The sequence below is a fragment of the Canis lupus genome, chromosome 32, assembly GCF_011100685.1.
Source record: "Canis lupus familiaris isolate Mischka breed German Shepherd chromosome 32, alternate assembly UU_Cfam_GSD_1.0, whole genome shotgun sequence".
In the NCBI taxonomy this organism is placed as follows: domain Eukaryota; kingdom Metazoa; phylum Chordata; class Mammalia; order Carnivora; family Canidae; genus Canis; species Canis lupus.
This window is the reverse complement of record NC_049253.1, coordinates 25359072-25372335: the sequence shown is the minus strand read 5'-3', so window position 1 is coordinate 25372335 and position 13264 is coordinate 25359072. Positions and strand designations below refer to the sequence as shown.

General features: G+C 33.7%; 1 protein-coding gene across 2 annotated transcripts in view; it reads left to right on the top strand.

Annotated features, from left to right (window-relative positions):
- Window positions 1-13264, top strand: part of CCSER1 (coiled-coil serine rich protein 1) — a 1364327-nt gene that overhangs the window by 1227051 nt on the left and 124012 nt on the right. The gene's annotated exons all lie outside the window — the stretch shown is intronic.

Genomic DNA, 13264 nt, shown 5'->3' with positions numbered 1-13264 from the left:
TTTTTCATTTTGGTCATATATGTTCTCCTGACATTTTCTGTTTAGGTTTAACATTAACCGTTAGAATTAACTTTAAAAATAAGTAAAGCTTGTTATTTTAAATAATGGGCTTAATTATATAACTGAAAGGGAACAAATCAGTTTACTTGAGAGGTGCAATAATGTTTCAGAAACATCACACACACAAAAAAGTTGTATTGAAGGATTACTGTATCTTAAAATATAAATAAGTGTCTCCTGTTTTGGTGAAAATGGTTACACTGCTCTAATAAATATTTCCCTTTATCTTAAAGGGAATTAGGCAAAATTCAATCTTTTACCTAAATAAATTATACAATCTCAAAAGTTTTGTGTTACAAATCTTAAGGTTCACTGTTAAAAATACTTTGTTATTTTATTAGAAAGTCAAAAGGAAAAAGTTGTATAAAATTAATTTCTATGTGGAACATTCACTGAATATTTATTTTATTGGTGTATTACAGATTGCAAAGGTACCTTTGAAAAGGTACTTAGGTGTTTAAGCAAGATAAACTTTGTTTCATAGGAATCCTAGTTATAAATTTGACATTTCAGCTGAGAAATCCCACTGTCTGTCTATGAAATAAGATAACAATAGGAGAAGAATTTTAATATATTTTTAATAAATCTCTTCAAGGAGAATGGCTTTTAAAAATGTTATGACTCAGAAATGGTGGACTATTTATATCATTTTTCTTTAAGGAAGACTTCTGGTTAGTTTAACCAGTCTTTTAGAAACTTATTTGTCAATGAATGTGTGTTAATTCTGTTTCCTTTTTTGAAATTGGCAATTATTTTTTGCTTTCCTGTCTTTCATATCAATTTAGAGGTATACTTTAAAGCTTAGAGTCAAGGAGAGCCATGGCACTATAGGCCAAGCCTTAGAGAACTTCTCTAAGTTGAGCTAATTCAAATACCCAATATACTCTATGTATACTTAGATCACTATGATTTCACTTACATGGATTGAGTTTAACCATAAGCAGCCTACATTAAATTTGTGATATTTATCAAATATAAAAATCTGCAAGTCACATTAAAAGGGGTAATAACATTAATTTTGTGTGCTTTGGAAGAGAGTCAATAGTGATTCCTAGGTGCATTTCACTGAGGGTGCAATTCTGGAAAAAGTTTAGAAAGTAAGAGCACGTTAAATTGAGTGTTAAACTTGAAGTAATGGATACTTATGTCCATAAGGTATTGTGTAAATTATAGACATTCAGCACCTTATTTCACGTTAGAGGTATTAAAGGCTAAAATGCTAATATTGAAGGTATTATATCATTTATAGTTGAGAATAATTCTATGGTCTCTTTTTCTAAATATTCCAGCTCTCTTCTAATGCAATTAACCTCTTTCATTTTATTAATGACATTTAGATTATAATGACTAAAATGGAAAGGAAAATAAAGGAAATCTTGCCAGTGCCTCTTCATATATAATATATAAGACATGGCAAATAGGTTTTATCTCTCATGCCTATTCTGATAAATTGGTAATGGTTACCAGAAGGGCTGTGTAAGAAGGAAGCTGAATATAATCTCAGAAGAGAGAATGATTATTCAGATATATTTACTGTGGGTTCTTGATATTCACCATCTGCCAGTAGATATTTGATTTTTGCAAGAGATATTTATAGGACCTCTGTGAATTTCCATTTTAAAATTGGAACATATAATTTCCCTTACCCCTACAAAAATATATATGCATAGATAAAGAAAAGTAGTACTGAGAGATGAATATCAATCTGTTTTGCTCATTCACCAGCTAAGAAACTCATTCTTGCACATCCTAATGTATATGATTCAAATTTGGGTCTCAGGAAAATTATAAATTAACTCATAAACTTTCAGGTTGAAAGTGTAACTATTCAACCTGTAGATGAAAATGCTGTACTTTTGTAAATATTGCTCAAATGGCTTCTTCAGTGCCATGAATGAAAATACTATTTTACTAATCTGTTCAAATCAATAATATTTGCTTAAGATCCAAATCATGCTGCTTAATTGGGCCAAAAGTTTTCAAAAGAAGAAAAATCCCCTTTCTCCTACCATAAATTGAGAACACTGTCCAGAACACCACCTTAAAAGGGAACCACATGACAAGGTGACTAGTGAGTAAGGTATTAGGGATGAAAGTAAGATGCAAAGCATCACATGAAAACTCTCTAGCCTCATCACTGAATTTGGAAGATAATAACACCATTAGGAAAAACGTCTGCATTGTGGAAAAACCTATCTGACATTGTTACTGCCAGTGTCATCTACCCAGATAAACTGCACAACTCTGTGTGCAGCCAGCTCAAACAGCCAGACCTCTACCTAGGAGATGAGATCATTCAGGTTCACGTTGACCCAGCCACACCACACAGCTCTGGAGGTGCTAGGCTCACAGTTGTCATGAAGTAATATGGATAGGCCATTAAAAGAGCTGTGATGACTCACTCCCCTGGGCCAGGGTCTGCTTATTTTACTGTATGCAGTAAACAATTCTCTCAATAGAACTGAAATACTTGGTAGTGAGATTCTTTTCCCTTTGAATGGATTTAGAAGGCTTTTGAAGGCATTAAGAAGACTATGTGCATACTCATATTATCATTTTGTGTGTATGTGTGTGTCTGGCACTACTATGTATTTTTGTCATGTTGTCTCAAAAATATCTATAGATTTTATTTAAGTCCTTAGTAAGAAGTTACTAGGTTTTATTTTAGAATTCTGGTACGATTGTCACACACGAAAGTAGTGACCTATTTTTCTCTTTTTTTTTTTTTTGTTAATTTTTATTTATTTATGATAGTCACAGAGAGAGAGAGAGAGAGAGAGAGGCAGAGACATAGGCAGAGGGAGAAGCAGGCTCCATGCACCGGGAGCCTGATGTGGGATTCGATCCCAGGTCTCCAGAATCGCGCCCTGGGCCAAAGGCAGGCGCCAAACCGCTGCACTACCCAGGGATCCCCTCTTTTTTTTTTTTTTAAGATTTTATTTATTTATGAGAGAGAGAGAGGGAGAGAGAGAGGCAGAGACACAGGCAGAGGGAGAAGCAGGCTCCATGCAGGGAGCCCCACGCGGGACTCCATCTGGGGATCATGCCCTGGGCCGAAGGCACCGCCAAACCGCTGAGACACCCAGGGGATCCCTATTTTTCATTGTTTTTAAATTACTTGGAGCTTTGTTTACCTGGTGAATTTCCAATTCACTAGTACTTTATCAATTTGTGACTTTGCCAACTGGTGAGCTTTAATTTTAAGGCTTCGCAGAAGCTTTCTTGAGACAGGCTATTATGATAACATCTCTGTAAGTGCTGAAATATGACAAGCTTCCAAAGCAGTTGTAAAATAATTATAACTGCCAATCTTGTCTGGGATTGATATTAAAACGAACAAAGGGAACTCAGGAATCTAATTGTTGTTACTGGAGCCTGTGGTGCTATTTAGGCCAAGATTTTTTTTTTCCACCCAAATCAATCAGTAGTAACTCCTTGATTTTTTTTTTTTTTTGACAGAAGTTTACAAGCCTTTCTGTGCCAAATGAGACTTCTGAACTCTATTCAAAGATATAAAATATACTCTGAAAATACAATATTTTTATTAACAATGGTTTTCCATAATTAAAAAATGACAGGTTTTGTGCTTGAATGAAAATCTTTGTTATTATAACCACTGACATCTTGGTATGATTATATTTGTTACCAGTACTGAGACATTCTCATGGGCACAATCTACCCAACTGGCCCTGGTGTAGTTTTTTGAGATCACTTGTATAACTTAAAGATAGAGACAGGTCTAGTTGATAGAATATTAAGAAATTTTGTTGGCCCCTTGTTTCCTTAGCAATATCATAGAGGCAGGTCATCCCCCCATAATGTGCCTTAACTAGAGGAGGAAACAAAAAAAAAAATCATAGATGGATAGTGTACCTGTACATTATTGCCCCTGGAAACTATTCTGTCCTCTTATCCAACATTATAACAATTTATATAAAATAATAGTTAACTAGAATTATGAATAAAAATAGGTAAATGTGTAAATCACTGATGAATGCCTTTTCTGAAATTTTATTTCTTTCAATGACAATCGGCGATCTTCACTATATCCCCAGTTAAGTTGTGCTTCCAACCAACTCCAAATTCCTGTTTCATATTTATATTCCTGTGTTCTGCTAATACCTATGTTACATAGTATTAGGGGAAAGATAATTCTTTGCTTCAACCAGCTCCAGACAAAATCTGCAGCTTCTTCTTGAGACGAGCAAGCATATGGAATGTGAGTAAAGTTATTCTTCATCATAAACATTTTTAACTAGTGGAAAAGATAACTTAAAAAGGCCATATGCTTTAGGAATGTAATTTTATTATGGAAGCTTCTGAGTAGGCCATACAAAGAGGAAAAAAAAATCTGGTGGTTTAAACTTCTCATGAAGCTTGGTACCTTGCAGTCAACACTATTTCTCAAACAGTATTCTCCACGTCCTCTTCAGTAGAAATCACAAAAGAGCAGAAACCAAGTACTGGTCTCATTAGCCAGAGATTGTAGGTTTGCTCTTAGTTGGGCTAGGATATTTTAGTCATGATGCTATTATAAAAAGGAATATGTTAAAGTGAAGGCAACAGAGTTTTGGGGAGTCAAAGAGAGCCAGATTAAAATCCCAGTGCTGCAAATTAGTAACTCTTCGATATTGGAAAATTCATTCGAACTTTTAATTTTAGGTTTCTATATTTATAAAATAAAGATCATGTTACATACTTCTTAGAGTCATTGTGCAGATAAATTGAAAGCATTTGCCCAATGCCTGCAACACAGCTAGCACTCAGAAAATCATGGTTATTATTTTTAGTATTAGTACGAGACTCAGTATGAAGTCTGTGGATAGTTATGGATCTATTATCTAATTTACCTAGTTTTATTCCATATTTTCATCCTTAGATAGCTGACTACATACAGATGATAGGATGATAAAATTTTAATGTTATCAATGTCATTAGTAAAAACACTTACCCAAGTCAACAGTCACTTGGATAGTATTTATGTATCCAGTTTTTTTGGTTGGTAAATATATAGATATCGTTGTGCTAGAGGATTAATCTGTACCTATCCTCTATTTCACCAATTGAAGAAAAATCAATAGTTCTGATAATAAAATGAAAGATGGGTGAAAAATTATAATGACGTTCCAGGTTTCTTGATCACTAGAACAATAGTTTAATTAGGTGGCAAACACCCAAATAATATTTATTGGTTTGTAAGCATGCTCATGAAATGGAATCTAGAAGTCATTGTGCAATGCTTTCTGTAAACTGTTTCTTAGAACTTTGATATACCTCAAGCTTCTAGAACTAATACTTTGATAAATTTCCATTAACTAAATTGCTCAAATAACCAATTCCAATTTCTCCTATAAAATAAAATAAACTGACAGCTTATCCTCGCAGATTGTAAGCTCAGAGCTATTCAGCTCTATTAAACTATTGAGCAATTCCACTTTTTCTGCCAGTGAAATTATTTATTTATCAAGAATCAGTTTTGCTCCTTGAAAGTAGTCTTTGCAATTTTTTTTTTGTTGTGTTTTTTGTGCTTTGGGTTGTTTTTGCTTTTTTTAAATTTTTTTTTTATTTGATGCTGACAAAATAGTGGGACTACATTGAACTATAAAGCTTCTGCACAGCAAAGGGAACCATCAATAAAATGTAAAGGCAATCTACAGAGTGGGAGAAAATATTTGCAAGTCATATACCTGATAAGGGGTTGATATCTAAAATATATAAAGAATTTACACAACTCAATAGCAAAAAATCCCCAAATAAAATGCAAATGAAAACCACAAGGTATCATCCCACTCCTGTTAGGATGGTTATCATAAAAAAGACAAAGGTAATAAGTGTTGGCAAGTATATGGAGAAAAGAGAACCCTTGTGCACTTTTGATAGAAATGTAAATTGGTACAGCAGCCATAGAAAATAGTATGGAACTGCTTTAAAAATAAAAAAAAAGGGACACTTGGGTGGCTCAGCGGTTGAGCATCTGCCTTCAGTTCAGGGCATGATCTCAGGATCTGGGATCGAGTCCCACATTGGGCTCCTTGTGGAGAGTCTTCTTCTCCCTCGGCCTCTCTGCCTCTCTCTGTGTCTCTTATGAATAAATAAATAAAATATTTTAAAAAAAATTAAAAAATAGAACTACCATACAATCCAGTAATCCTTTTTTTGGATATATATGCAAAAGAAATGAAATCAGAATCTCAAAGAGATGTCTGCATTCTTACATTCTTTGCAGCATTATTCACAATAGCAAAGATATGAAAATAACCTAAATGTCTGTCAACAGAGGAATTGATAAGGAAGATGTGGCATATATGTAAAGTGAATATCATATAGATATGAGAAAGAAGGAGATCCAGCCTATTGTGACAACTTGGATGGACCTTGAAGGCATTATGCTAAGTGAAATAAGTCAGAAGTCAAATACTGTGTAATATCATCTATATGTGGAATCTAAAAAAGCCAAACTCAGGGGCACTTGGATTGCTCAGTCAGTTTAGGAACTTGCTTTTGGTTTTGGCTAAGATCATGATCTTGTGGGTCATGGGATCAGGCTTGTATTGGGTTCCACACTTGGCAGGGAGTCTGCTTAAAATTCTCTCCCTCTCCTCCTCCCCTCCTCTAAAATAAAATAAATCTTAAAAAAAACAAAAAACAAACAAACAAACAAAAAACTCAGAACCAGAAACTAGAATGATGGTTACCAAGGCCCAGGATATGAAGAAAATGGGGAGATGTTGGTCAAAGAATACAAATTTTCAGTTGTAAGATGAATAATTTCTGGAGATCTAATTGTAACTACATTGCAAGTAATGACTACAGTTAATGATCCTATATTATATACTTGAAAGTTGCTAACAGTGTAGATCTTAAATGTCCTCACTATGAAAAAGTGATGGTAATTATGTGATGCAATGGAGGTGTTAGCTAATGTCATGGTGGTAATCATTTTGCAACATATAAATGTATCAAATCAATAAGTACACTCAAATTTACATAATATTTTATGTCAATTATCTCAATAAGACTAGGGAAATAAGTCAGTTTTTATTAATCCTAAAAATATAAGTAATCTAATTGTACTCATTATAGAAAAATGCGCTATTTAATTAATTATATTGTTTTCAATGTACAGACCATATAATTTTTTTAACTTTTCATTTTAATTCCAGTTAGTTAACATACAATGTTATATTATTTTTTAATGTTTTATTTAAATTCAATTTAGTTAACACATATTATTAGCTTCAGGTAGAATTTTATGATTCATCAGTTGCATATAACATCTAGAGCTAATTACATTAAGTACCTTCCTTAATGCCCATCACCCAATTACCCCATCCTAACACCCACCTCCCATACAGCAACTCTCAGTTTGTTCCCTATAGTTAAGAGTTTCTTATGGTTTGCTTCCCTCTCTGTTTTCATGTTATATTAGTTTCAGGTGTATGATGTAGTGATCCAACGATTCCATAAATCACCTGGTACTCATCATGAGATGAGAAGTGCATTCCTTTATCCCCATCACCTATACTCATCCCAATTTCACTCATCCCCCACCCACCTCTCCTCTGGTAGCCATCAGTTTGTTCTTTAAGAGTCTGCTTCTAGTTTGCCTCTTTTTTTTACCCTTTGCTCATTTGTTTTATTTCTTAAATTCTACATATGAGGGAAATCATATGGGATTTGTCTTTCTCTGACTTACTTAAATTTTGCATAACATTATACTCTCTAGCTCCATCCATATCATTGCAAATAGAAAGATTTCATTGTTTAAGGCTGTATGATATTCCATTGTGTGTGTGTGTGTGTGTGTGTGTGTGTGTGTACACATATACACATCTTATCTATCCATTCATCTGTTGATGGACACTTGGGCTGCTTCCATATCTTGACTATTGTACATAAAGCTGACATAAACATCAGAGTGCATGTATCCCTTTGAATTAATGTCTTGTATTCTTTAAATAAATGCCAATAATAGAATTGCTACATCATACAGTAGTTTGACATTTAACTTTAAAGGAAACTCCATACTGTTTTCCCACAATGAGTTCACCAGTTTGTATTTCCACCAAAAATGCATGAGGGGGGAATGCATGCACATCCTTGCCAACATCTATTGTTTCTCATGTTGTTGATATTAGCCATTCTGACAGATTTAAGGTGATATCTCATTGTAGTTTTGATTTACATGTCCCTGATGATAAATGATGATGAGCATTTTTTCATGTGTTTGTTGTCCACCTGGATGTTTTCTTTGGAGAAATGCCTGTTCGTGTCTTCTTCCCATATTTTAATTTGCTTATTTTGTTTTTGGGTGCTGAATTTTACAGATTCTTTATAGATTTTGGATACCAACTCCTTATCAGATATGTCATTTGCAAAAATCTCCTCCTATTCCATTGATTGCCTTTTAATTTCATTGATTGTTTCCTTCATTGTGCAGAAGCTTTTTATTTTGATGAAGTCCCAATAGTTTGTTTTTACTTTCATTTCCCTTGCCTCAGGGAACCTATCTAGAAAAAAAGTTGCCATGGACAATTTCATAGTCTACGGCCATACCACCCTCAACGCGCCCTATCTCGTCTGACAATTTCATAGAAGTTACTGCCTGTGCTCTCTTGTAGGATTTTTATGGTTTCAGGCCACACATTTAGCTCTTCAGTTAATTTTTACTTTATTTTTGTGTATCATGTAAGATAGTGGTCCAGTTTCATTCTTTTGCATGTAGCTGTCCAGTTTTCCTAATACCATTTGTTGAAGAGACTTTTCCTGTTGAATATCCTTTTTTGCTATGTTGAAGATTAATTGACAATATAATTTTGGGTTTATTTCTGGGTTTTCTATTCTGTTTCATTGTTCTGTGTGTCTGGTTTTGTGCCAGTACAATACTGTTTTGATTACTACAGCTTTGTAAAATAACTTGAAGTCTGGAATTGTGATGCCTCCAGCTTTGCTTTTCTTTTTCAAGGTTGCTTTGGCTACTTGGGGTCTTTTGTGGTTCCATACAAATTTTAAGATAGTTTGTTCTAGTTCCATGAAAAATGTTGTTGGTGTTTTGATAGAGATTGCACTAAATGTGTAGATTGCTTTGAGAAATATAGATATTTTAATATTTTTTCTCCCATTCCATGAGCATGGAATATCTTTCCATTTCTAGTGTCATCTTCAGTTTTGTTCATCAGTGCTTTATAGATTTCAGAATATAGGTCTCTTACCTCTTTGGTTAGGTTTATTCCTAGTCATTTTATTTTTGGTGCAATTGTAAATGGGAATGTTTTCTTTATTTCTCTTTCTGCTGCTTCATTACTGGTGTATAGAAATGCAACTGATTTCCATATGTTGATTTTGTATCCTAGGAATTTAGTGAATTTGTTCAGCAGTTTTAGCAGATTTTGTGGAGTCTTTCAGGTTTCCTATATATAGTATCATGTTGTCTGTAAATAGTGGAAGTTTTACTTCTCCCTTACTGATTTGGATGCCTGATTGCTATGTCTAGGGCTGCTTCCAGTACTATGCTGAATGAAAGTGGTGAGAGTGGATATCCTTGTCTTGTTCTTTGACTTTCGTGAAAAGCTCTCATTAAGGATAATATTATCCATGGGTTTTTCATATATAGCCTTTATGTTCTCTCTAAATTTACTTTGTTAAAGGTTTTTATCATGAATAGATGTTGTACTTTGTCAAATGCTTTTCCTGTGTCTATTGAAATGATCATATTATTCTTTTTCTTGTATGATATATCACATTAATTCATTTGTGAATATTGAAGAACCATTTCAACCCAGGAATAAATCCCTCTTGATTGTGATGGATGATTTTTTTAATGTATTATTTGATTTAGTTTGCTAATATTTGTTGACGATTTTTGTATCTATGTTCATCAGAGATACTGGCCTGTCCTTTTTTGTGGTGTCTTTATCTGTTTTTGGTATCAGGTAATGTTGGAAATAGACAATTCTTTTTATTAAAAGAATAATGTTGAATAATTTGGATAATCTTAGTAAAGATCAGTTACTAGAAGAGTTGAAAGAAAAATAACATAAAAATCTAAAGATTCTCTCTTGAATTCCTATGCAAATGTTCCAAATTCTAGTTCTACTTTAATAATGTCAAAAACAGATAACAGAAACAGTTATAATACAGAATTTTTGTATATAATATGATAAATGAAGAGACTATATGTGCTGTAGTTTTCTTTTATTAAAATCTAAGTTTGAAATGATATACCTGTGAGCAATTTTTGAAAACATATATTTGACTTCACCATATATATGACATGCTTATAGTTCTACACTTACATATACCAGAAGAAACCTTCTTAAGTCAAATTCCAAAAGTTGTTTTTAGGAAATAAATTAGGAAAAATGTGAAAAGACATAACTAAATCCTATATATTTAGCTTTGTGGTGTTTTCATTTAAACTTTATAAAATACATAGTTATTTTTTTGTTTGTTTTATTGGTATTAGACCACACACACTTCAGAAATATATGCTTGGACTCCTTTTTTAATGATTAAGCAAATTCAAGTAATTTTAATATAGTAGCACAACCACAAATAGAAAGTTTCACTAGTTATTAGAGGAATAAATTATTATCATGCACAAAAGTTTAAATAAAATGAAAACAATTCGGGGATCCCTGGATGGCTCAGCGGTTTAGTGCCTGCCTTTGGCCCAGGGCGCGATCCTGGAGTCCCGGGATCAAGTCCCACGTGGGGCTCCCGGCATGGAGCCTGCTTCTCCTTCCTCCTGTGTCTCTGCCTCTCTCTCTCTCTATGTCTATCATAAATAAATAAATAAATCTTAAAAAAAAAGAAAACAATTTTGCAATGTAAGGATATATTGTTAAATGTTAAAATTAAAGTCAGCAAAATAAAAACATTTCTTTGAATGATTTTTAATACTACTCTCTCCATTATAACAAACCTCAGTGTCATTGAGATTGACACCAATTTTTGTTTTCATCCTTCTTTCTGTTCTATGTACTGTGACAGAAATGTTTCATGTTTATGTACTTTGTTTTGTTAGAGCACTTCACAAGACCCCTGCCCAATTCCAGGGGATTAATAGCAGAATACAGTCATATTTCTTTATCTTTTAAATGTCACATAAGTTTAGGATATATTTTTGACATGTTGGAAACTGCAGTCTAGAGTACCACTGTTTTAAAATCCCATTTCTAGTTCTAAACAATAGAATCTGTTACTTCTTACTTCCAAGAAAATTTAATATGACACTTATAACATATTGGCTCAATCATTATTTAATTCAGAAGCAGGCACTCCATCCATGGGTCATTGTTCTACTGTGAGTACATTTTTGTCAGGTGACATTTTTTTTTCTTATGGTGTGTATATGTATGTGTGTGTATGAGTGTATATGAAAGAAAGAGAGAGACACAGAGAGAGAGACTGCCATCATATCTAATTTAATTTGTTTTACTACAAAAGGGAAATCCATATATTGGTTATTTCCTCCTCTCTTCTCCTTATCTCCACCTCTTCTCCACTCCCTTCTGTACTACTAATGTTCCAAAATGGTACCAACCATTGTGACATGTAATATTTGATTGCTTTCATAGTCAGAAATCATGAGGTGCTTTAATTTGCTAGGGCTGCCATAACAAAATACCACAGAATTGTTGGCTTAAACAATAAAAATTTATTTTCCCACAGGAGTGGAGTTTGGATATCCAAGATTAAGATTTAGGCAGGTTGGGATCCCTGGGTGGCGCAGCGGTTTAGTGCCTGCCTTTGGCCCGGGGCGTGATCCTGGAGACCCGGGATCGAATCCCACGTCGGGCTCCCGGTGCATGGAGCCTGCTTCTCCCTCTGCCTATGTCTCTGCCTCTCTCTCTCTCTCTCTCTCTGTGACTATCATAAGTAAATAAAAAATTAAAAAAAAAAAAGATTTAGGCAGGTTTAGTTTCTTTCAAAGCCACTCTACTTGGCTTGCAGATAACCTCTTTACTCTGTGTCCTCACATGGATTTTCTTTTGTGTGTACATATTCCTGGTATCACTTTTTGTGTCAAAATTTCCTTTTATAAGGACACTAGCCAGATTTGATTACGGCCAACTCTAATCATTTCATTTTAACTAGTCACCCCCAAATCTTGAAATGTGACAGTATTGGAGATAGGGCCTTTGAAATGGTGACTAGGTTAAAACAGAATATATGAATTTGGGGGGACACAATTCAACCCATAACTGAGAGATTGCAAGCTAGTTCCCAAAATAAATTTAAGTGACCTTCTAAAAATAAAAACAAAATTATATAATAAGAGAGTTTAGCTGTTGCTGTAAGCAATCACATTCCAAACTCTAAATATGTGAGAAGCTAAAGAATTTGAGGATTCCTCAAAGTATATCATAGTAAACACATGTAGAGTCCTAAGGGGAGTGTCTTTATGTTAGCAAATGTAAATCTATAGCATAGTAAATTGTGTTATACCCCATCTGATAAAAAGGAACATATTGGCAGAAGGTGCTGATGGTTTTTTCAGAAACTAGAGAAAAGGAGCCAAAAGAATAAAAATTCAATTTTAAAATTTACAGCAGTGTCTTGTCTTGAAGTAAAGTGGAGAAGCCCTCAAACTTTCTAGTTACTAGAAAGATACATTCGCTCTTGTGGGTTTGGCTGGATTTATTAGGACTCATTAAAATCAGTTTGAAATGTTATCATTTCTTTTTATTTTAGTTTGATTCCATTTTTGTCAAGTGTAATTTATTCCAAAATTCAGCTTATCATAAGCTTTAACAATGAAAATTTTATGGAGAATCTCTCTCTCTCTCTCTCTCTCTCTCTCTCCCTCTCTCTCTCTCTCTCTCTCTCTCTCTCTCTCTATATATATATATATATATATATATATATATACTATAACTTGGAATATATGTATATATATTCCAAGTTATAGTTCCAGCAAGAAAAATGTCTCCAGTTATAAGTGAGTAGACTGACTTCCTGCATTGTTTGGCAGTATAACATGAGGTCCCAAACAGTCCTGCCTAAGCAGCCAGCCCATCTCTTGGAAATCTTCACCACTGTGCTTATGACAGTATGCTTGTTTGATAAATATTATTCAGTCTCAGTCTTCCTCTTCTGTGAAAATGCTTACATAAATAAATTCAGAAATTCCCCTAGCTATTATTATTTTTCATTGAAACATCTAGTCCAATCTTAATCTTTAGTCAAATAACACTTTATA